Consider the following 25,340-nt stretch of genomic DNA (forward strand, 5'->3'; position numbering starts at 1 on the left):
CTTCCAGATACCTAATATTTTCTTTATAGTCCTTTCATGAAGATTATGTAGTCCTGTAATTCAGGACTACAATTTAAATGCAGTGATAGACAAGCTTTAATATCTAATGTAAACTGCTGCTGAAGAACTTTTTGTAGTCCATTAATGCCTCATACTGCTTCCTGTAATAAAAATCATTAGTTAGTTATCTATTGAGCAAGCAGACAAAATAATGATGTATCTCTAGCCAGAGTTTGGAGCAAAGATCACTGGTAGAGCAACTAGAAGCTATGCATCTAACTTTAACTTCTTTTAGCTCTGAAAGGACCTGCATGTTTGTTAGTGCTTTCCTTTAGCTGAAATTTGTTTTCTTCTGTTGCTCTTTTAACTTCCTTTTAGAAGTCTGGGAGATCTCGCTTGCTGTCCTCTCACTTGCAGCTGTTTCAGTTTGTCCTGCAACACTGATACAAACCCCAGGTACCTTAGGAAGAGAACACTCGTAACAAAGTATTGGTCATCCCAAGGACTTCTTAGGCAAGACGTGTTTCCCCACAGAAAAACTTTGCTACCTCTTCACCTATTTCATAAAGCTTATTCAGACAGAAAGGTTTTGAGAGCAGTCTGAACACACAGATAAGAGCTCTCAGCAGGAGTTCAGTAAGGGAAATCTGTTCGTCAGGTCTTTAAAGTGTCTTTATTATAATGAAGTTTAAAGCTGAAATTATTACTCTATTATTATTCCTGTGTTGACTTGGCATCGGTTTTCTTTCTGAGCAAGAAGTGTGCTAATCCTTCTCCATGTAACAGGACTACTCTTAGTATGTTACACTAGAGCATGTCTCATTACTCTGCGTATGTCCCAGACAACACAAGTACCTCAGTTTAATGTCATTGGAAAATTGAGACTCTTCTCCTCCACAGTACTTTAAAATAAGAAACACTTAGCAATGGCATTATGATCTCCATAAGAAACAAACACGTGTAAATAATGAAGAGGGAGTAGACATATTTCTTCGCCTGCAGAATTCCACCACAGCAGAAGAGGGAACAAGCATCTCTTCCACACAGGTTAGCCTCTATGTGTACCCAATTTTGGGAGCTGATTGCAGAGATATGTAAAAGGTGGTCAGGGAGGGCTTTCAGACATCCCTGTTGTATCTCTGTCAGAGTTCTGCTCTCTAAGCAACTGAGTGTAACCATGATCCATTACATTCCTTGGACTTACTTTCATGCATTCTTTCTCAGAAGATACACTGTTTCAATGTCCTGGAAAATCAATTGTTGTTCTTAAAATAAAAAGGGTGGGGACACAACTAATAAAAATTGGAAAAATGCAACAAATTTCATGTAGCTGGAAGAAGAAAAAAGAAATCTATGATGTCTGAGATGCATTAGCCTGCTTTCCATTTAAACACAAAGTTGGTTTTGCATGAATATTAACTGGAGGTACAGTAACAATATCCTGCTCTTTGGCTACTGTGGCAGTAGTACATTTTCCTTACTGAATTTACTAATTAGATACAATTCAAGTACAGTCTAAATACTATGTATGATACTACACTTGGAATAATATTGTCCAGATGATGCTTTTTCTCCTGCCTGGGTAACCTGCACTAAGAAAGTTGGGTGAGTTTTTTTTTATGCACAGCTTACTCCTCTGTTTCAGAAATGTTTCAGTAGTATCACAGGTGATTGACAAGAAAGGTCAGAAAAATGGAATTGACTTGTAATATTGGACACTGCTGGAAAGCACCTATGGATCCTGCTTCTAAAGCCTGAGAATCTTGGGGTTTTGCCACTTTTCTTATGATCTGTGTGCTCGCAGCAGCACTCTAAGCTTTAGATCTGTCCCTAGAGTTCTGACTGGCCAGAGTGTGGGAAGAGAACAGGAGACAAAGCCTGCCTCTAGTTCTTTCTTATTCCTGGCCAGGATAGCACTACAGTGAAAGGTTCTTCAAAGGCTATAGAAAAGGGCAAGGGTACAGAAAAGCTGAGCTTTTAACATCTTCAGAAATTAAGAGCAACTTGACTGATACTTTTGATGCCTTGAATGTGCACTTCATGGAATAGCCCTGCATGCAGTAACCCACCCAAACCACAGATACTTTGATTTGAGAATATGGAACACCTGGTCTGCTTGCCTGCTAATGAGGCTCTGGAACGTTCTTCTGTGAAACCATTTGCTGGCTTTCATAGGGGCCCCCCTTTCCTCTGCATTCATATAAACTGACTGCTTTGATTCAGAAACAGTAAAAGATTTAAGTCAATAATCTTGTCCACTCTGTTACATTAAGTGCAAAGGGGTCTAGAAATAATGGCAGAAAGTCATTGAGCCCCAGCAAATGCTACAAATAAAAAAAATGTCTAGGCTAATCAAATAATATACTGTAAGTGGGGCAAAACCCACAGGTGTCTGAGCCGTTTTCTGCTCATTAAGCTTTAGTAGCTGCATCTGGGTTCAAGTTGCTTCCACTGTTCTAGGGCTCATTAAGATCACTGTCTACACCTGTGAAATACAGATGATACTGGTTACCTCATTAATATTTATGTATTTAAATGACCAATGACGTTACATAACTGTTACTTCCACTTGACTGTTGGCCAGATTATGAGGAAAAGCAGATCTTGATAGTGAAGAAAAGCGATTAAAAGAGCCACAGAAGCCAACGGTAAGAAACTGAGTTTTAAAACAATAATACTAAAATAGAACTTACTTTTTAAAAGTATATCTACAGCTGTTTGTAGAAAGTCTGTTGCAGGCTCTGAAACTAACTTGTTAATACTTTACATCTTAAGAGATTGTTTTAAGGAAATGTGTCGGCTAGTAATACTCATCACCTGCTGTCCTAGGAAGGTGTTTAATTTGTAGGAGAGTCAAAATCCTGAAACTGAGATAACTGGTAGAAGTATTTATCGGCTCAGATGGATATATTCCGTATGTATTCATATCTGAGACTTCTAGCCCAGGGTCTGTGTTAAAGAGATTATGAAAACCACGTAGCAGAAGTAGACACCTGTTGACTGATACATTACCAGAGGTGTAACTTGTGCTTGTACATGGAGGTGAGATTACTGAATAGAAGATTTCCAGAATGAACTAGAAATGGTAGTTTGCACTTTGCCTTAGTTAATGTCTGTCCCCTGTAATGCTTTAATTAGGTGTTTCTATATAAATTCAGCTGATGAATAAGGAGAATTTCACGTGGCTGGTACATGAAATCCCACACTTGTGTTTACAGCTTTTGATATGAGATCATACAATCATAGAATATTTTTATTATAGTCTATGTTAGAGATTCATGTAAATTCAGGAATTCTTAAAATAACAAAAATTTGGTAACATATAAAGGTAATTACATTGAATTAGGAAAAATTTCTTCATCACAAGGGTTGTTGAGCACTGGGACAGTCTGTCCAGGGAGATGGTGGAGTCACCAGCCCTGGAGGTATTTAAAAGACCATGTAGACATGGTACTTAGGGACAGGGTTTAGTGGTGGACTTGGCAGTGCTGGGTTAACAGTTGTACTCAATGATCTTAAAGGTCTTTTCCAACCTAAACGATTCTTTGATTCTAAGTAGACAAATTATACCTCCTGCATGGACGTCAGCAAACAATTCTAAATCTTTCCTCTGTGCTGCTGCTGATTTCCCAAATAATAAATATTCCAAAATGGCTTTGGGCTAAACTGTGACTTCTGAGGTGTTGCACTCCATGCTGTGCACTAGTGATTTCCCCAGTGATGCTTTGGTGTACAAACCTTAGTGTTCTTATTCTAAGTGAGTTATTTGATTGTGGTCTTGAGAATTGGTGGTTACAGTCTCTCATTTAGCCTTGGGCTATGGGCACTGCAGTTACATTAATGTGCATGTGCTTAAAAAGATTGCCCTTAAAGATTGCTGAAGGAAGACTTGAAGCTCATTTAACAGTTTCATTCTCTTGGTTTTTACTATTTTACACTCACTGCCCCTCTGCTTGGTTAATCTAGCAGAATGCCATGTTTAGAAACTTGGAAATACAGAGGTTTCATTTCCATTCATTCTTTTTCTGATAGAATATTTTGTGTTGCTAAACAAGCATGTGAAGGTTGAGGTCACTCAGTAAGATCAGGGAAGAATGCTGTTCCTTTTGTTGGTTCTAGAAATATTTGTTCCCTACTCTCCTTTTGTAATAAGTGCCAGCTAAAGCTAATTAATTATTGATCCTATGGCTCCAGCTGGTATGGAAGTGTGATTTAAAAAGCAGGATCAGCAGCTAAGTGATACAATACTGATGAAAGACAAATGTTAGTCTTCAGTTTCTGTGCTTGAGCTTGTGTGTGTTTTGCCAGTGCTTTGGAATCTTGATGGACAGTTCTTCAGTTATCTCTTGAACTGTACAGCTCCTTTCTTGAAGCTAAACTAGTAAGGTACTTTGATGTAGTGTAGTACTTTAATCACTCAGGAATCATTTCATAGGGAAAAAAAAAGTGTTGGGAGTATTGCAAGATTCAGTGGTGGCTGGATATGGCTTCTTGGAACATTTCCTCGATGCCCAGTCAAAATAGATCCAGTAAAGGGCATTCTGGACCATTCTGCTACACCATTAGATCTGCATTTACTCCCCAAGGGCCAGCCTGGGTTAGTACTTGACCTGTACTGTGAACTGAACTGGTTAACTCTTGTCCTTTCATTAGTCTGTTCTCATGGCTTCGCAGTCCAGGTCTGCTGATACCCTGTCTGAAAATGTCAGGGATTAAATCTAACTGTAAGGAAGGAGGCAACGATTGTTTCGGTGGCACATCGCTGGCTTCTGCTATGTTTGTAGGGGAACTATGGAAGACTTTTCTTCATATAGCTTTAGTGGAGTGTGCCATATTCTTTTATCTTGGAAACAATAGCTTAGATCCTGTGCAACTAAAAGCAGCAGCTTTTTTATCAAGATGTAAAACATAAGTGTCAGCTGAAAGTAGTCTTGCGTAGCCTGAAACAGAAAACATTGCTGGCAACCGGTGTGGGCAGCTGTAAGGATAGTCTCTCATTTGTCTAACATATGGGGAACGTGTAAAGGGAATATTCCATTTTTATGCAATTAAAAAAATTATTATTCCTCCTCATCTCCTGGGAAAGCATGTTTTTCACTTGGTAAGCTAGACGACAATTGCAACAATGGAAAATTCCCACACAATTGGACACTGGATCCATCTTTGTTGCTTCTTGTTTATGAGCGTGCATTTCTGCTACACATGCTCCATGCACCAAGATCAAAATATGTTTTTGCTTCATATCAGCTAAACTGAGGAGATTTTAATTAAAGGGAGCAGTGTATTTATATAGTTTTGGACTGACCGCAAATCACTTTGTAACTTTCTCAATTACAATCATAAGTTTCTGTGGGCTTTCACTGTATGGCATACTCTTCACTTTCTTAAACTTTATCGTGGTTTCCACAGTAGTATTTCCCAATATATCAATATCCTTCCCAGAAACAGATGCGTAGCAATATGGGTGGAGGGGGAAAGGCAGAACAACTGCCGTGTGATCTGCCAAGGCAGAACGACAGGCACATACTGTTACTTTGGGTGAGGCTCATGGAAAACAGTTACAGTTTTCCTTGCTTCCTTAGTAAATTCACACAGGTCCTCTTAAATGGGAGACAGCAAATTTGGAAATGGTGTTTGCGTAGCTGGACTTATTGTAAAGGAGAGGTAAGAAAACTGTGTTTCTGAACCTTCTTGCTATTTCATTGCAGTAAAAGCCAAGCTGTTGGATATTGTTCTGCAGGAGCTGTGGATGTTTTGGCAAAGCCCTGTTAATACCGCTAGCATTGGTAGTTTTTGTTTTAAACTATTGCTGAGACAAACAGGGTTCCAGACTGAAGACCTGCGTTCCACTGTCAGCATTGCTTCTGGCTTTGCACGTGATTTGGACAAATCGTTTCAGTACTGGAGGCTTCTTGTTTATAAAACTGGTGTTATACTTGTATGTATATTTTTATATATAAATACATGTATTTATAAATGTTTCACTTCTGTGGAGGAGAAATGGTTTGTAAAAACGAGGTAACAAGGTAAAAACAAAGCAACTTTGATACATTTAGTTGCTGGTTCCTTAACCTGCATTTGTATTAGTAATTTCTGTTGCTCCGTATCACTATAGTGCATCTGGACAGTTGAAATGTGAAATGTTACTGGTTGCATTGTTCCAAAATAGGGTTTGGTTTTGATATTATTATCCAGAGAGTAAAACAGGGGAACCATTGTTCTGACTGATGCTGTTGTTTTAGCTGGAATGTTGTTGTTCTACCAGCTGTTAAGATCCAAGCTGTTTTCTTTGAAAACTAAGCTTTTTTTTTTTTTTTAATACTCAAACCTGAATTTTGGACCTTGATCTGTATCTTCATGAAATAATTTTTCTTAGCATCCAGCTTTTAGGAATGTCATTGTCCTGTCAGATTTTGGTGTGATAGATGGTTGCATGTTCAGTTTAGGTGCCATACATGTAAATAATAATTTTGACACCCATGATAGCTCCCCTGTCACATTCTTAAACCACCCTTTATTTCTCCCAGTTTGTTCCAAATGCATTCTAAAACTATTTTTTTTTTTTGTTCAGGTCTAAATTTATCATCTTCCCTTTTCTATCTCTTCTGTGTTTTGCGATTTTTATATGCACTAAATGTTTCATTCTATGAGGGTTGCATTAATGTGCAGTGGTGCCCCACATAGTCAAGGCAAACCCAGCAAAATCAGTTATTATTCAAAGTGATTATGAGCAGCATGAAGCCTTTACATAAACCAGGGTATCTGTCCACTTTCTTTTTCTGACATGCTATTGTCTTTCAGAAATGGCTGTATTTTGGTAATGCTGCATAGATTTTTCAGGATAGAAGTTACTATACAAACACGAGTGTTACATGACCTCAAAAATATCTATGAGCTTGAAAGCTAAATTCAGCTCTAATGAATGAAGTCCGAAAGCTGACAGCATTTAGCAATTTCACAGGCTCAGTATATTTTCTAACAAGAAAATTCATTTCTGAGACTTGTTGACAGAAACATCAAGAATGGAACTGCTGCCTTTGCCTCCACCCACCCCAGCAAAGAGTGGGGGGAGAAAAAGCAGCTCTTTATAAATAGCTCTGTTCCTGTCGTATTTGTAAATTCAGTGCTTTTTGTGTCAATGACATCACCCTCTTCTCCATGGCAACTCCCTACGATGTCAAAACTGCAGGGCACCATCAGAGAAACTTAAACCAGCAAACTAACAGGTTGATTCAAGATGATTTAATTGAGAAATAGTGCACGGGGTGACCAGAGGCTGGTGGGAAACATGAGCAAACAGGCTACTGTCAGCTCTGTTTCTCTGGAAAGCTTGCATCCATAATGACTGTCTCCTAAAACTCTGCCCCATCTCTTCTTTTTGTAAGTCCTTGTCAGGAGGAGGAGGTGGGTGGAAGGCAGGCAGGCATCTTCCTTGCCATCTCTGGTGTGTCTGGAGAGAAGCACTACAGGTGACTAAGCAGGAGGAGCATGACTGACTCAGTCCTGAGTTATTTTCTCGCTCCCCTACTCCACCCCCCACACTTTTTTCTGTTTGTTTTTTAGCTTTCACCCAACAGCTTGTATTTTTCCCCAGGCCCTGATGAGAGAGGTAAGAAAGCCTGCTGCTAATTCTAACATTCACAAAAATGTGCTTTTGGTTATCCAGGTGAGGAAGTAAAAGCCAACTCTAAAAGCAAGAAAAATGAATTGTCTCCTGGATACAACACTTTTATCTTAAAAAAAAAAAAAGTAATTCTCCTTTCTGAATGTTGTCCAGGAAATGCTACAGTAACTGACATGCCAGGAAATTGTAAATAACTGGCTTCTTTATCAGGCAACCTATGGAAAATACCTAATTGCCTCACTGGCAACCCTGCTGGTTTTGACTTGATTTCTAAACGGACTGCAGTGGGGGGAAGCTATTTCACTTGCTGTCTTGATTACAGAATTGGATTCTGCTGGTTCCATTTGGGACTCAAGTAGCAGGAACATAATGGTTACATCTGGAGAGTTTCAGTCAGTGTAAACTGTCACTGCTTCAATCAGCTTAATAAATCTATCCTAATTTACATCCCTATGAAGTCTAAAGCCTTAGAACAATTTACTTTCCTTCTTCTGCAGGGTGCCATGAGATCTGTTGCTGAAATTTAGCCTGCAGAAGTGTCAACTTGATATTATGTTTTGCATTTTTGAAATTGCATGACATGGACCCAGGCAAGTTATGCAAGATCAGCACAACGCCCACAGAGTTCTTATATCCAGAGAGGGACATGTCAATGCTTACCAGATTGGTAAGTAACACTTTGGTTTGCCTGAGCAACGGAGTAACACTTTATTTGCTGCTCATGGTCTGCAGTTTATACCTCTAATAGGGTACAGTAGTCTTTAATCAGAGATTCTCGAAGTGTGAGGCTTTGTTATGTCTGTTAACTCCCTCCCCACCTCGGAGTGAAGTGGTGAAGCGCAAGTCAGCCATCCTGTGATTTTGAGGCTTACTTGAGGGGAAATGCACGTATAGTCTTTATACACTAGCATCTTGATTAGTATCTTGCTCTTGCCTTTTGTGCAAAATGTCACTCAACACACAGTCCCATCCTCTTTGCTGAGATCACAGCATCAGCCCACAATAAAAAAAGGTCCCAGAAAACATTGATTCACTGCATTTACAGAATCTTGGTAGTGGTATGTGTCTACAATGAGATCTCATCAGTTTTAACTGCAAGGTTTTAATGGAATTTATCACTGTGGTCTTCTCTGTCCTTCAACTGTGAGGATATTTTACCTTCACTGAATTTCTTCTAACACCTCTGCCGGCTGCCAGAAAGAAGGGGCGTGTGGCACTCTGATACACTCCTCCACGGCAGCTGGCATTGGGGTAGTGCTGGTGAGTAAGCAGCTGCAAGCTTCGTGTGTTTGCATGTGTATGAGACTGAACCAGGATCTTTCTGAAGAAGCTTTGAGATGAAATTGCTGAGAATTTTTGCCTGAAGCAAGGGATGTTTCCCGTGTTTAAGACAAGCAGCAACATGCAGTCAGAAGGAAGAAGGGACTGAATTCACTCCAGAAGTATTTTTCAGAGATCTTTTTTTCAAGGTAAGACTGCTGTTGTGGGAGGTAGATTGGGCAATAGGGTCCGGCATTCTGAACACTAAAACTGAGATGACTTCTAAAATTTTTTTACCTTGCCAAGCTGTAGAACTGAGATAAATGTCTGATGTTTCTGGCACTCCCTTTTTAGGCTGGAAATTTAAATCAGCCAATAAGAACTAATTTTCTGAGGTCTGAAGCCATAAAAAAGGGGTGGGGGGGAATACTTTTAACACTGCCTTTTGCCTGCTTGTATTCTAGTGGTGAATAAATGCCACTGGTTGTCCTTCTAAATCAGGTACTTAAATAGTGGAATGATGGGCATTGTAGGAGCAGGGTGTAAATGAAAGTAAAATTTAGTAAATAGACATGAGCTTATGATTTATTAATTTTTTAGTGCTTTTAAACATTGGTAGAGTATTTGTTCTGTAGGAGGTAAAATGAAGATGGTTTCCTGCCTTGGGAACTTGAAATCAAAATTTTTTAGTAGGCTTTATTTGAAGAAATGCTATTGAAATAAGAGGAAGGAGATAGGATACTTTTTTAAAGTATCTATTTGAGTTACACCTGAACAACCAGTTTATCACTGTTGAAAACTATTTGTGGAGAGGCCAGAAAGTAGTAGAGAGAGCTCCTTGTCCCAGCTGCAGGCAACTTGCTTAAAAAGCATTGTTTAAGGTAGAAAAAAAAACCACCTTGAATGTATAGAGATGGCTATGGAAAAAACTGGTGAGTAACATCTAAAAATTTTTATCATCAGTATCCCCTCCTCCCCAGTATAAACCAGAACCTGAAACTCCTCCTAGCTGGGAACCCTCCAGACTGAGAACTGTATGCTTAGGTTGCGGTGTATAAATTATAGTCCTTGATGAAAGTATAGCAGAGCGGCAATCTTACGAAGGTGCTGGAGCCATTAAGGAATGCACTTGCTGAGCCTGGAAGTGCAGGGCAGAGTGTAGGCGTGAGCCTACCCTTTCTCTTTGCGTGCTAATTGAGCTAATACTTGTCTGCAGTTCCATTTTGCTCTTGGAAAAGGAATAAAATCTGCTCATAAAAGCAAAGACAACGTATGTTTAGGGAAGTCAGTGTAGTTCGCAAACCTTTGCACCTAGAGTTGAGACGGAAGAAAAAGCCTTGTCAAGTCTGTGAGAAGTGAAATTAAAATGATCTCTGACTTGTTGCCGCCTCTTCCCTTTGCTATGCAAGGTAAGGAACGGAGCGGTGCCTAGAGGGGAAGCTGTGCTCTATGGAGGCTGCAGAGTGGGAAGGTGAGATTGCTTGGGGAAGGGTACTTGTGCCCAGTATTCATGCAGGGAACGACAGCCAGGAGGGTGCTTGGTGCCAGCAGTCATTGCGTAACTTTATGCTGTCTCCGCAGCTGGCTTTGCCAGGCGCTGGAGCAGTTAATGCAGTTGGATGCTGTTGCTGCAGTTTGATTCCACTTTGTAGAAACAGTTGAGATGAGGATATTCCTGCCAGCTTCACAGTCAGGAGTCATCAGTTCTGCCTCTGACACTTGGGGAGCATGAATGAGTAACTCCTAAAACATTAATCTAGGGCAGCTTCCAAGAATACTAAAGTCTGGAATACATTGTGATCCGATTCATTATCCAGGGACAGCAAAGACTTTGAAGAGGTGTTTACTCAGTGTGTGGACATACAGAGCTTCAAACTCCCAAAGAAAACCTGTCTTGGCAACTTTGAGTAGTGTATTTGGAGAGGAGAGACGCAACATCAGAGGGCAGGGAGGCAGCGGACTGACTACATGCTGGAATGCAAGCAAGGCTATAGGGGAGCGGGGAAGCTGAAGAGGGACAGTATCAGCAACACACTGTGGGCTTGTGCAGGAGACAGGGCAGGAGGCAACATGGCTTTGGGGGGTGTGGAAGTTGCTGCTGCTTTTGGCAGTGTCACTTGACATCAATTTAAACTGCTATTCTGCATAACCAGTGTTAGGCACTGTATTGCCTTCCATGTGATGGTTCTTTACTTTAGTAAGATCTTGTGTTTCTTTTTGGTGGGAGAGGGGGCTTTTTGCAGTGCCTGAGAGAACTGTGGAAAGAGGGACAAGTAGGAGGAAGCAAGGGATACTGGTGGAGAATACAAAGTACAGCAAGCTAGATAAAGGTGATCCTAATTGAGGAGGAGGATTGGTATTTAATTAAAACTACTGCTAAAAACTAGGCTCTTAGTAGTAAAATAAATAATAGCAGGACATGAGTAATTCCTCTCGGGGGAATGTCGGAGACAAAATTACACTAATGTAATAATAAAAGGGGCCTGTGTGCAATTGCTCGGAGGAATAGTAACAGGATAGAATGATTTTTCACTGCTGAGAAGTTCAAATGTGGTTCAAGTCAAAAGGGACTGAAACCTGTTAAAACACATGCTCCTCAGAGCTCTTGGGCCATTTCAGAAGGCAGAGTTGTCTGAGTTACAGAACCTGCTGTTGATGCTTTACTTGGCAATCCCAGCAGAGAGGCAGGAGACTGAGCTCCTTCTCTGCTTTATCGAATGATGGCAAGTTAAGCGTGCTGTTTGCACTCCTGCTGCTCAGTCAGTCTGTTTTCAGTGAATTAAAAATAAGTATTTCAGGCCCAGACTTAGGACAACCGAGCCATGTGTCATGCATCTGGAGGCAAGAAAGGACATTAAACCATCTTTTGCTTTCTTATTTCCCTCCCACTCTGTATTTCTAATTGTGAAATCATTTCAGAGCTCTGTCTGCATTCCTCAAGCTGTGATGCCCATTCTGGTAAGGTGGTTAAATAGCATAAGCTCATTAACCATTCTCAACTGAGTAATATACAGTGACATAAGATAATTTCTTTTCCATAGCTGGCTTGCATTGTGCTACACTTCAGTTTTTCTTTCTATTTCATCTTTGGCATTTCTATGATGTCCATCTGTTTACCAGATAAGGTTTAGAAAAAATGGAAAAGAAAAAAAAGAATCATTCCATAATACAGAAAAAAAAAAAAAAAAGATACACGAATGAGTGTAAAAGGGATTTAACAAAGAGCAGAGGTATTGGGACACTGGAATGAGAACTGCTGTTGCCCAAGGCAGGAAGGTGAGAGAAGATCCTGGATACTTGGGGGCTAGAAAAGCAGGTAGTAGAACCTTTTTATTTTCTTCCTCCTTTCCTCCCCACTTACCCCAGCCAGGAAAAACAACCCAGCTACACCCCCCCCACCCCCCCAAAAAAAAACCCAAACAACCCTCTCTAAAAAGAATTCATGTTCCTCTGCACTTGCTTAAATTCTAGCAAGGAATAGCACTACTTCAACCAAAAAGCACTTTGGAAACAGTTGGTTGACGTATTTTTTTCTCCTGCAGGTTGCCAAGTGGGAGGGAGAAGGCCTTGTGAATCCATGAGGCACTCAGGTGCAAAGCAGTGCTTTGCAGGAGACAAGCAAGCCCCCAAAAAAACAAATTTAGTCAAAGGAAAGAGTAAGGCAGTAGTGGTTTGTGGTAGATAATGGAAGGTAATTCACAGTCTGCTCTGGATAATCATTGTAGCCGGCCTACAGCCCTGAGCAGTGTCATTGCTAGTGGAGACCCAGCTGAGGCACTGCAGTCACTGGCCGTGTGCAGGTATCCTTCCGGTATGATCCAGATGTCCTTTAAACACCGTTGTATAAAAAAGATGGTTTAGCTCTTAAAATGTAACTTACCGTTTCAGACTGGTAAGCAAACATACTTGGCAGTTTCAGTGGAGACAAGTGTGTCTATGATCTAATAACGTCAATTTGATGGCTCTGAGCTAAATTGTTTTGCCCCTGAGAAGCTGGTTAAGTGGGACTGTCTGTCGTGTCAGTGTGATCTTATTGCTGGCCACCTAGTTTTCTGACTTTCCTCTCTGCAATGTACAATGCCTTATAAACAACGATGTTTTCTTATAGTCTGTCACCTTTTTCATTGAGATGAGAATTTTCCTGGATCTCGCTTACTAATCTCTTCTAAATTTGATGTTTTAGTAAAGACAGTACTAAACAGGCTGCAGAGCCTTGGTTGTGTTACCAAAAGAGTATGGATCAGGCCACTGTCCTCCCTGCTGTGATGTGGGTACGGTTTTTTTCCTCCCCTGTGTAAACCTTTGAGTCTTTCTTCAAAGCTATGACTTTTCGAGGCATACCAAGAGCTGAGGGTCTTTTACAGTGGAGCAGAAGAGCTGTGTTTAGATGGGGAGAACATGTATGAAAGTCTTTCCTTAATCTGGAACAGAGGGGTTAATATGTGTAGTGGCCAGAAGGCACAGAGCTTAAAATAACCAAGATCAGGATAATTTGGCTTTAAAAACCATCTGGGTCTTGATTGAGTGCTCATTAAAATTATAGTAGCCTTATGATTGGCCTCTGGAAGAATTAAGCAGGGTGTTACACTTTATAATGACTACTTTGGACCTTGTCCATGAAAGTACATAAATGCATACAGTAACATTAGAAATTAGCTTCTTTCCTGTAATGTACAGCTTGGAATAAGACTGTTTCTAGCATTTGTGGAAGCCAGTGAAAAAACTCTGGTTCCAAGGGGCTTTGGATTGGATCTGAAGAACAGATGTTACAGCTGACTCTGGAAGGAAGTCTCTGGGCAAGTCATCTTTGGAGCTGTTCGTGCTACAGCAAGCTGTCCACTTTGGGTACACACATAATTAATTTGCAGAATTCAGAGCTCCTGAGTGTGTAGTGAAAGGTGTGGAAAATCAGATTGCAAACCTGGATGCTGTTATGGAATATTAGGGCCATAAAATGAGAATGCATGCTGTGTTTATTTCATTAGAAACCTAAATGTATCAAGTAATGTCGCAAGTAGTTTAGATCTTTAGATCTTTACCACCTCAGCAACCATAGATGATGTTGTTAGACGAGATGCTCCTGTTTGTAACTGCTACTGAGGAAACTTCTGGATTTCTGACACTTTATTATAAAATATGCACTTTTTGGTGTTAACAGAGAAGAAAATGCTAATTCTGTTGCTTGCTCCTGTATTAGGAATTTGCAAAGCTCTTTGGGCTTTTGTGTTCTTTTCCAAGTTCTAAATATGTTCTCCCTAAGCATCTGCATAATAGCAGCCCGAGTGACTTAAAAACTGAGCCAATAACTCATTTAAGGAACTTTGCCGTTTATTTCTCTGTCATTAATAGGTAGGTTTTTAAAACAGTCTCTTAGAAGTCAGGGTCACCTAAATTATCTGGCTACTTCTAATTTGTTTTCTATGACCACCTTCATAATGGGTTGTGGCTGTTCTTGGATGAGATTGCTGTTTGCTGAAAGAAGGAAATGAAAGAATTTTCCAGATCACTACCCAAGTATTTCTGTAGGGAATCTTTGCTTAAGCACTTGGGCACAACTGTTAGCCAGGCTTTCCGTTTTCATCAAAGTTCTGAAGAACAAAACAAGAAAATGCTCGTTTTGAGTCTTAACAAGCATTTGTTTTTAAAGGTCACATATGGAAATGAACTAAGTTAATACTTTTTTATATGAACACATTTCTCTGAATTCATTTATTTATAGAATTTATTTGGCACTCCAGAGAGTACGTGAACAAGAAATATGCTTTTTTAATTAATAATTTGATGAGTGATGGTTAAGGAGAAGGTTAACAGATTTTTTTTTTTTCACTTATTTTTACAATGCCATCTTCAGAATCTCTGGATCTGTAGAATAGGAGACATACCATTTTATTTACAGTTTAAATGGCTATGTCTCTTGTTGCTCTATTCTTAACTTCTTTAATTATTATAAATCTTCAGAAACTAGATATTTATTTTAATATATATGTATAAGTGGATTAGTTTCTGGTGTTCCCTTGAAGAGGATTCTGGTTCAGTTGTTCCACTATGGTTTGACTCCTTACAGCAGCCATCAGGACCCAGACTTGTTCAAAGGAAGGACATTTGTTATGATTGCAGCCAAATGCCAGCAGGTCCATGTGGTCAGGTGGACTGTATGACTGTTTAATTTGGGCTCTGTCAATCATGGAGTAGGGTTTTGGTATAAAAATGCTTTTACAATACCAGAAACAGCTGGCATGTTTCAGTTCTTTGTAACACGCATTGCCTGACTGTGTACACGTTTTAGTTTCTTATTGTGGAATCTGACAGCATTAATCACACAAATGTTTTGGGTAGTTTTGAATTTTTTTTAAATGGAGGAAATGGTGGTTGGAAGCTTCATCATGTGTCTGCCAGGCTGTGTTCTGCTGAAACAGTGTGCCCCAGAGCAACCAGCACCTTATTCTGTCTTTATGCAAGTGTTTAGGCTATCATAAATTGCAGCCTGAATGAAGACTGGAGGAGAGAGCTGAGGATAAAGAATGTAAAAGGCTTCTCCAGGTACCAGCAGGAAAGGCCAAAAATCACTCTTAGGGGAGGTAGCAATTAACAACTTTTTCTCTTCCCCCTGCTGAAGTTAGTACACAAGACAAGGATGTCATAGCTAATGTATTTTTTTTAAGCTACATAAATAAATTTCTAAGTGGTGATTATAACCATTTAACCCTCTGCACCCTGTCCTGTGGACTCCACCGCATTCACAGCTCACGGAGATAAGGGAAGGTGAGGGCACAGTATTATGACGTGCTTGTTTCAGTGGCAAGACAAGATGGCCCTGTTCCTGCATTGCTGGTCACTGGCTTCTGAGTTGTGGTGGCATGACTGCGCAGCTGAACTGTATGCCAGGCTGCTGAAAGAATCTGAGTTTTAAAACTATTATTATTATTAAAGCCGCTACAGGTTTAACCCTTAACCTACCTCCCATTTCCAGTAAAACCGAAAACTTTTTGATGCAAGTGGTTATATTTGTTATCTGCATGGTGTGGTCTGCAGGCAGCTGCACAGTGGTACCAGCACAACTAGGGGAAACGAGCTACAGTATAAAAGTATGAATGAGCGGTGAGCAGCGGTGCTCAACAGTGAGAAGAAGGCAAATGCTTGTGCCAGTTTCAGCAGCTGGAGGGGGTTGAAGATAAATTTTGGATACTCATCCCCTGGAGGGCATAGAGATAAAGTTTTGGATGCTCATCCCCATTGCAATGGTCAGCCCTTCCTCTTTTCTCTTCCTTGGATTCCATTCAAGCAGCTGCCCTCTGCCTCTACCAGCCTTCCCCTGAAATAAGGTACCCATACAGCACCCTCCTGTACCTGCTGTAGGGTGGCTGCTGCTGGGAGGGTGACCGTGACACCTGTTCCCTGGCACAGGATTAACGGTGCAGCGCTCTCAGATGGGCTACATGTGTTCAGCTACTTAAGGCTGTGTTGTCTGTGAGGGCAGTTGTTCCCTGCCTCCACACGGCAGCAAGTGGGACGGGAGCCTCCTGCGCTGCACAGAGCCACGTGGCTGGGTTTTGACAAGCACAAGTTCCAGCCCTCAAATTATTCTGGGCTCTTGAGAGTTGGGTTTGAATAATGTACTCAGAGGTAGAGAGTGAGTAATAACTGCAAATGTTGTTAGACTTTTGCTACCGTTATTTTAGCCACTAGGAATTCTCTGAATTCTGGTTAATACTTTTGCAATAGCTGACTGACCTAGTTATTCTGAACAGAAGCTAGTCTCTATTCGTCTTATGTCAGCCAGGGATTTCAATCTGCATTTCTATAGCATCTTTAAGGATCGCAGCATGCTTGAAAAAACGACAGATTAAGCTGCCTCTGTTCTGTGGGAGTTAAGCATTGTCACAGTCATTTTACCAGTATGCAAAATGACTTTCCCAAGGTGACCTGGTGAAGCTGTGGAAAAGGTAGGCTATGCTGACTTTCTGCTGTGATGTTGCCGTTGCAGGGCTGATAGCCCTGACTTTTGTGGGAAGCAGCAGATACACCTTTTGTGGAGGGTGGCATAGACTTGTCTGGTAGAGCATGACGTTACTTCTATTATAACCTAATATGTCTGTGAATTTTTGCAAGTACAAGATCTGGAAGAAGTGTGAGATGGCTGTGATCCAAGCTGCATTGATATTATCTGCAGGGAATGTCTACCAAGCCACAGGAATTTAACCAGTAGCAAAATAGCATGCGCTGTGTTCAGGTGATGCTCTTGAGCTTCAATTTCAACTTCTCATCAGTGTGGGAGTTAAAATTTCTAAAGTGTCTTCTGTTTTCTCTCTTTAATCTTAATCTGCTTTCTTGCCTATGTTCTCATCCCTCGCTGCTCCAGCTTAACGTTCTCAGCCTGGCAGAATTTGCAGGTCCCCGTGCTGCTTTCTTGGTGGCCATGCTTTGCTCCACCGTTGGAGTTGCCTGGCCCAGGAGAGCTGGCTGTGATTCTGCCCTGCTGCTGCTGAGAGCCTGAAGCAGCACAGATTTTCTTCTTTCATGTGACCCAGCATGCGTTGTATTTGTCGGTGGGGATGTGGTGAAGAGGGACCCCGAGCATGACACTGCCCTGCCACATTTGAGCGTGGGGATGTGTCCTGGTCTATAACAGCACTTGGCAGAGGTGATGAACTCTCTAAAACAACTTCCAGTTCTTCAGCTCTGGTGTGTTTGGGTTTTTGTTTTGAATTGGGCCAAAAAAAAATATGTGAACTGGATTAGGCTGTAAATGTTGGAGACAGTTTCAAGCGGACTGAATGAGCTCATGCATTGGGAGTGCAGATGAAGCTTTGTCCTGCTGCGATTTCCAGGATGCTGCCTTTATAATGTCAGCAATGCATAGTAAGCAGGAGGATAACCCTAACATTAGAGCTGGCAATCCAAATAGTGCTCTCTTGAAATTTTCTGCTCACTCTGAATGCAATAGCCTTGGGGAAAGGTAGCTAAGCTGTAAGCATTTATTTAAAGCGAAACTGCCTCTGGATTGCACCCTCCTTATCTCCAGTCCTGGCTAATGTCATGTGTTGATTATGAGACTTGCAGACTTGATTCCTATCTTGCGCTTCCTCCCACGGGTTGATGCTGATGCTTTGTGAATTTGCAACACACCCTTTCTCCTAGTGACCCCTTTGTCCCAATTGCTGGTGTATTTTTTCACGTCCCTGGCCAGCTTACTCTGGATTTCAAGAGCCATGAAAGAGAAGGCCCACACTGCTTTGATGGCAGTGCATTTGTGCCTCCTAGCAAATCCCACTGTTCAGAGGAGCCCTGCTAGAAGGTCTAGCTCTGAACCACAGCCTAGCTCCACAGGTGGAATTGCCTTAGTTCTTACTGGAATTTCCTGAGTGTGTCAGATTTACTGTGCCTTGGTATTAGGTCTCTCCTGGAAGCTTTGTTGAAGCAGGTTAAATTTTTCTTAACAGCATGCCTAGTTCCCACAAGCTCCAAACGGGTGGCCATGTACATTTCTCTTGGCTGAGGTAGAAAAAGACATTGTATATGGTAGAGTTGGCACTGATGTCTCAAATTTTTTTTTTTTTAAGATTAGAAATGCCCAGTTTTGCTTTCTGGCGTAGTAAAATGTTGAAAAGGGTTTTTTTTTTCTTTCTCAAAATTCTGCTCTGGTAGAGGTGAAATGGGCTTAAACTGAATCTACTGCAGCAACAGCACAGGACATGAGGTGCTGGTACTTTCCTGCTGCAGTGATGTGGATGGGCAGGGTGAGAAAAGAGGCAAGATCAGCAGTTTTGATCTGAAATTTGCTACGCTTTGTGTCTGGGGAGGGGACATGGAGTACGGAATGGCCTTTGCTGTGTAGATAAATCAGGCAGTCTGCGATGCAAGCATTTAGCCAGTGTACCCTGCAGCACTTCTTCCTTGCCAGTTATGGCTGCTATAGCTAAGAGACAGGACCTGAATGAGCAACACAGAGTATAGCAAACGTAGGAGGAGTGGGGTGTGTATGCGTGTGTTTATATAAATGTGTGAGCATAATTATTTATATTATCTTGTGCAATTCACTAGGTAAGAAGGGAGCAGTGGGCAGGGAAGGAGCAGTGAAATGTTTAATAGAGGAGAAAAAGGAGAAAAATAGAGATGCATCACTTCTACTGGGAAATTTTTCTTCAAAGTGTGTGGGACTGCTGGGACCAAACTTGTGAATAGAAAGATTGGAAAATGTCCTAAATTTTCATTAAGATTGTAGGCAGCAGAAGTTCGCACCAACTCAAAGCTGCCTTGGTTTCATCTAAGCTTGTGTCTTGACAAGTAAAATCAGGCTCTTCCATTTATAAAGAACTTGTGTCTTGTTCTAGAAGACTGTCTTAGCATGTAAGCCCATGAAATATAATACTTATGCAAATCTGAAGCCAGTTCCAAGCCTGGGTGACTCCTTGTAGAATATAAACGATGCTTCTCCGTGACACTCCCAAGCTGTCGCTGTGCAGACTCTTGCCGGCTGGCACACCAGCCAAGCCCAGATGAGCAGATGACCATGGCTGTGTGCGCTCAGTGGCGTTTCTTCCACACCTAGCAGGACTGTGCTCTGTTTCCTCGTTTCTGGTCCTCCACCATGCTGCTTCTGCCCTGCAATTTCCAGTCTTTTGGAGAAAGAATGCTGCCCCTCTCTCTTGATTAGTTATTTGCTACTGTTAATGCAAATTTTCCCTTTTTTGGTTACATCTGTCTATGGGGCCTGTCCCATTGGAGGAGACGAGCTAATCTCCAGACAGAAAGGAACCTGGCTACTTTTATTTCCTATACCCTAGGGATGCTGCTGCGAGGTAGCAGGCAGGAAACTCCATGTCTTTGGCAGGCTCTGGCAGGCAAGGACCTGCAGTCTAAGGTAGAAGTGGTGACGGCACTTTCAGGAAACAGCCTTCCACAGCTTAGCTAACAGTTCTGGAAATGAGGATTATGAATCTCAGACCATCAGCTACAATGCCAGGGTTTCCTTTACATTCTCTGTATGAACCCCGGTTCTGTTCCTTCTCCGTCATGTTGCTGTAGATCTCGTGCATTCCAGCGAGATCTGTGACTCTAGTTGTTGTACAAAGATACTGCAGCCTAGTTAGGCAGGTTGAATGGATAGGAAGGAAAATGGGAATGGGGGAACATGGTGAGGTCACGGAGCTGGCCTGCCTCTGCTGGACAAGCCGCTCCTGCAGAAATGATGACAGCCTAATGATTACTGGTATCATGTCATTCATTTGTTTGTTTTAAGGGCAGTTCAACAAAACCAATGCTAAAAAAAACCTTAAAAAAAAATCACAGGGGTGGATTTGTAAAGCTTTTATCCCTGCTCTTTGGACCTAAAAATATCTTAGGGTTAAGCCAGCATTGTTAGTGGTTTGGAGAGGCCAAGAGCCCTCTTTATTTGCAGTGGAGAAAGAGCAGCTAATGGGTTTACTGCCATAAACTCTGACCTGTCCTGGGCTGTAATCCCCAAAGCATGTCCTTTAATGGTGCTCCCTTCTACCTATGCCCATCCGCCACTGCAAGTGATGGAGCCGGTGTCCTGCTGAACATAAGTCACTTATGGAAATGCCTGTTTCCAGGAGTGGGTAAACCCTGAGGCGTGAGGCAAGGCAACAGGATTATAGGGTGATACCAGACTTCAGACCTGGCGGCACTGACTCATGCCGAGTGACTGGGGAAGAGTAAAAGTGCCAGGTCATGTGCTGCTCATCTGCAATGCAAATAAATTGGTGAATTCTTCTATAGGTCAGCCATATAGCAGGCAATCAAAGCTTTTTTTCTGCTGGGAATGACAAGGAATTGGTGGCAGGTCCTGAAATCTGCAGCCAGGTGACACGGGTGGAGATGTGGGGATTCATTAGGAGCTGCAGCAGCTCAAGGCCCCGAGGCTGTGGAGCCGAGAGAAGAGCTAACGAGCAAGTCGGAGCTTAAATAAGTCAGCAGTGAAGTGTGCGTGTGGGGGGGTGGTGGTGTAAGAAAGGGTGGAGGGGAATGGGAAGTGATCTTCCCAAGGGTCTTGCCTGAGACCCAGCAAACCTCGGTGCCCACGTGTGACTGAGCTCTTTCCCTCTCTCATTCCCTCTAGGGACCAGAAAAGGAGAAGACGGTGAGGAGAAGGCAAGGTGGTCCCAAGAGACTCTGCTGCTGGCATCTGTCGTTTTCCTTGGAACAGGAATCTGAGGCTTCCCTGCGCCGCGCCGTGTGCTTCTGTGTCCCATCTGCTACCACACCCTGAAATCAAACTCGGCAGCTTAGGTGAACCAGGCACTGTACAAACATGTCAGACGTGCCTCCACCCCTTTTTCTTCTCCCGCTCTCTCCTGCCGTCTTTCTTGCTCAAGTTTACCGGTGTGTCAGCGGATTCTGGTGGCAGAGCATTCCCACCTCCCCTCTGGTTACGGAGCAATGAGGAGTCAGGGGTAAGCTCCCTCCCACAGATCTGGGGGTCGGCATTGACTTGCTTGCTTTAAAGCAATGACGGCACCGTCCTAATGGCCGCTGTTTCGTGCGATTTGTTTCCTCTGTTTACAGCGGACTAGGTTTGTCAGTTTAAACTAACGTCTTCACTCCCCAGTGGCTGTGCTGCTACGGCTTAACCCCTTCCCTACGGAGCTAAGCCTTGCCACTGCCAAGGATTAGCTTAATGATCACACGCATGTTGGCAGTGCCAGCCTAGGGCAAAGTGAGAGTGGAATGGTTCGGGGGGTCATGCAATTTTTTCTCTCAAGGGATGGTTCTGGAAGGGAAGAAAAACTGGGAGCTGGATTCCTTTGGGAAGGAGTTTACTTCATCTTTACGCCTATAGCCCAGCAACACCATCCTCCAATCGGCTCTGCTGCATGACAGTGGGAGAGTTTCCCTCCAGACCCTCTTTCTCCTCTCACTTGGAATTGTCCTCTACCGGCATTGTTGCAGCAGGACTGCCAGTAAGATCTTGCATTTATTGCTTTCTGGTATCTTTTTAGGTGGGCCAGTGTATGGGTCTGTGGTGCCTGGGGTTGAGCAATTTACCCTATTGACACCCAAGACGACGGGGAATGCGGAGAGGAAAATGCATTGTTGAATCTTGCAGGGTGCCGCTCTTAAAACATTGGGGTGAAGTAGGGGTTAAAAATTACTCCGGATGATGCTTGAGAAAGCAGACAGCATGTCAGGAACATGCATGCTTATTGCCTTTACGCGAGAGATAGCAATATCTCCTCTTAAGTCTCTTGTATCTGCAAGGACCCTCACCGTATCTCACTGAGAGGTCTAATTGAGTCACCAGTTCAAACCTTCCTGCCTGCTTCTGACCTTCTGGCTGCTGCACTAGCCAGGATCCTTTCAGCACACCTACCCACACTACTCTGTAGTACTCGTGCGTGTATGGGTGCATGAGTGTATTTTGGCCACCTGAAAACTGGCTAATCTCCTCCTATTCAAGTTACAATCTGCAATTCTATTGGGCATTTGTACTTAATTATTTTTGCCAGGTGGTATCAGCATACACAGCCAGGTATTTACAGCCACAGAAAACAATCCTGTCCATTAATGTTTGCTGATGTATTTGCTTTCTTCTTTGCCAGGACATTAACACTTCAATGTGTTTGGGGACAGAGTACTGAAAAAACAGAAGAGAAGTTTGTGGCTGGTGAGTGCAAGTTCTCGGGTGAGGCTGGGGGATGTATATAGAGTAAGAGATATTTGGTGAGTCTTCCTCTGCTTTTCTGAGTTTTGTGCTTGGGTAAGATCCTACACAGCTGCTGGGGAAAGCAACACTGCTGCATGGCTCGCTCTCAAGCCCAGTCCCACTGAAAAGTCTCATTCTTGATGGTGTGATGAAGCTGTAGATTGATTCTAATATTCTGCACTGCCTTGGTATGTACATTCTGTGTGCTAAGTGTGGGCAATGATTTATGTGTCTAGTAGCAAAGCTGATCAAGTAGTGGGAAGAGCTATTGGCAAATAGTTTGCTGGATTAGTAACTGTGCTTCCAGGTGGAAAGTCTGTTCCCTGTGCTGGAGTTGTTTCTGTCTAGATGGGTGCGAGTAGGTATGTACCTGGAAAGAATATCCTGGGTCCTGCTGACAAGGCTTGCAAAAGTGAGAAACTTAACTCCTGCTTGGTCACAAAATGGTTTTATTCCAAAGCAGAAGCACTATAAAAGTTTGGCTGTCCTACCTCCAATCAGAAAAAACCAGCAATTTTTAACCTGCCTCTGTAACGTGCTTAGGGAAAGTCAAAAGCAGAGAAAAAAGCTAAATATTTTGTGCAAATGGCTTCAAACAGCTTGGATTAACCTACGCCAACTGCAAGTAAAAACTCAGCCAGGGTCTGCGTTTTGCATTGCACATGATGTTTTCTTGAGGGTACCATGCTGAAGTTTCATTGCATTCAGAGCCACACATCAGTTCTGTACATGTGCAGGACGTTGGCTCTGAAGTTAGCAAAAGCAGCTGAAGGCTAGCCAGCACATTGTGCTGCACAGCACGGATAGCTGAGCAGAGGACAGCGAACTTTCAGATCTTGCCAAGGGAGGGTCTGGACTAGGGGACCAGTTTTCTTGTCTGTTATACTAACCCTGCTCCTGCGCTGGTCTCTTTGGCTTGTAAATGATGGTTGTATAGACTCTGTGCAATGGAGTACAGAATCAGGGTTCGGCTGATACAGGTCTTGTTTTTAAGGAATTTCTCAGTATGGTTTCTGAAGTTGTAGGAGGATTACTGGGGGAACTAATGCACTGAGATTTGGCCATTAGTGATGATAGTGATGATGTTTTGAGGCTGATCTTCCATTTGTCTGGTGTAAGAGAGCAATGTGAATGTAGGGTGACGATAGACTAAAAGTTAAATTTATTCCCCTCAAAAAAGAAAATCAGGAAATTACATTTACCCTAGGGCTGAGGCATTTTAACTTGTAGTGTTTGTTCATCAATTAATTACAAAATAATCTAATCACTAAGTGTAACTGTAGACAATAACAGTTATTTATCTTTACTTGTGTTACAAGTACACCTCAGGTTTTAATGTATTGAGGGCTATATGAATGGACATACTCACGGCATGTGTTTTTTCCTTTCCAAACAGAGCAGAATAACTGATACTCCCTAGGAGAAGGCTTGTCTGTTATGATTTAAATTTCCATATTGGTGTTGGCAGTAGTGAGTAGGAAGGCACTGAGAGTCAGCCAGGTTGTGGGGTTTAAACTGGTCTGTCTCTTCCGTGTTTTGGGGTGTGCTGCCTGGGCTGCAGTGTTCCCATCAGTTACCCTGTGGAGATAACACAAGTAAACTATCTTGCAAGCTGTTGACAGTGATTATATATATATATATATATCACTTTGGGAGAGTATGATGATCGTAAATAGGGACTAAGATTGTTTAGTGTTGTTTGGAAGGAGGTTTAACTCTTGCATCTCTGTACTTGGGTGGCCTGGGGAAGCACCATGGTGTCTGCCAGCCTTTTGCCATGCTGCTGGGGTAAGGATTGTGATCCAGCATGTGTGTGACTGCCCGTGCCTCTGCTGGGACAGGTCTGCTTGCAAGCAATCGGCTGTGCTCACTTAGCGTGCGAGTCTTGTTTGGCTCCTGCTTGGTGCTTCCCTACAGTCAAGTCTGTACCATGTACGCTGGCAGCACAGAGCTACAGCTTCCCTCTCATCACCCAATGTGCCAGAGGCAGCCGGAGCTGCGACCCGTGATGTGGCACGGAGGAGCACAGTGAGGTTACAGTGCTCAGAGCCGCAGGACGTGGCACCCAGCATTTCAAAGAGCTTTGTGTGCAGTCCCATGTTCCCCAGATGCAGCCAAGTGCCTTGGCTCCTTAGTCTGTCGTGTGACCCTGCATGCCAGATGTGGCCTCTTGCACTTGTCCCAACATAACCTCCTGTCTGTTATGGAAGATGTTGCTATTCGTGTGAAATTTTGGAGTAAGAACCTTGAACGTTCTTATTCTGATCTCAATAGTATTCTGATGCTCATTTTGAATGGATCAGTCATACAAGACAGTGGAGAGCGAAGCCCCACATCCTTCAAGCACTGTCTTGAAACTCTGGTATTCTGGATTAACAGCAAAATACAGCCACTTGTTTTTTACCCTAATGCATCCCTTGTGGCAAAAGAATGTCAGTAAACCCATTTGAAATGATGCAGTTACTCTCTGGACACAGAACAGTGAGGTGTGCATGTATAAGGGAAGTGTCAAAGAGGTGCAGTGCTGCATGGGTTTGCGTATCCAGAGCAGGACACAGCTACATCAGGTGTTTAAAAAGTGAGGGAAAAGGGTCCTGGTTGTTAGAGTGGCATATGTCTCAGCCTTATGACCTGCAGCACACACCTAGCTGGCTTTGGGTGAGGAGGATGCGATGAACTGCAGCCTTCCCTTGGTGCTGCAGTGGTGTTTGCGAGCTGTAACCCTCTTACAAACCAAATACAAGATGAGCCTTTTCCCGTCTGTGAAGGTGGTGTTGGATTGCAGTTGAGGTT

The 25,340-nt window shown here is 42.5% G+C and overlaps 1 protein-coding gene across 1 annotated transcript in view; it reads left to right on the forward strand.

Moving 5' to 3' along the window:
- The first annotated feature begins 20,956 nt into the window (after window positions 1-20,956).
- Window positions 20,957-25,340, forward strand: part of LOC121094971 (serine/threonine-protein kinase PAK 6-like) — a 28,656-nt gene continuing 24,272 nt past the window's right edge. The window contains exons 1-3 of the mRNA XM_040609201.1: window positions 20,957-21,297; window positions 21,607-21,804; window positions 22,444-22,508. The gene's annotated coding sequence lies outside the window, so the exon portion shown is untranslated. The remainder of the gene's footprint in view (window positions 21,298-21,606; window positions 21,805-22,443; window positions 22,509-25,340) is intronic.

Source organism: Falco naumanni, chromosome 10 (assembly GCF_017639655.2).
Source record: "Falco naumanni isolate bFalNau1 chromosome 10, bFalNau1.pat, whole genome shotgun sequence".
In the NCBI taxonomy this organism is placed as follows: Eukaryota; Metazoa; Chordata; class Aves; order Falconiformes; family Falconidae; genus Falco; species Falco naumanni.